The following is a 446-nucleotide window of genomic DNA, read 5'->3' on the forward strand; positions in this document are numbered from 1 at the left end:
GGCAGAAAACTGCAGCCGCTTCCGGTCACCACCCCTAGCACCGCCCCTTCTCGGGGTTTGGGTGGGAGGTTCACACGAAGGGGCGTGGCTCTGCACAGGCGCAAAACCACGTTCGAAGCCACAGTCAACCAACAGTCAACATGGCGATGTTACGGAGTCAATGTTTTGGGGCATTCAATGCCCCTCGGCAGCGTTGTCAGGCGGGGAATGTGGCCGCGCCCAAGTTGCGCTTCCCCGTGGGGTACGCCATGTCGGAGGAGTGTCCATTCCGTACAGAGGATGAGGAAGCCTCTACTCACGTTGCGGAGCGGTGGCGAGCAAGAATGGGGGCGTTTCTCTGGGCGGGCTTCTTGGAGAAAGAATCTTTGGCTCTGAACTCTATGGATCTGTGTAATGATGTTCAGAGAAGGTGAGAGGCCTCTGGGAAGACACAGAGATGCCAGTGG

Source organism: Bos taurus, chromosome X (genome assembly GCF_002263795.3).
Source record: "Bos taurus isolate L1 Dominette 01449 registration number 42190680 breed Hereford chromosome X, ARS-UCD2.0, whole genome shotgun sequence".
Lineage (NCBI taxonomy): Eukaryota > Metazoa > Chordata > Mammalia > Artiodactyla > Bovidae > Bos > Bos taurus.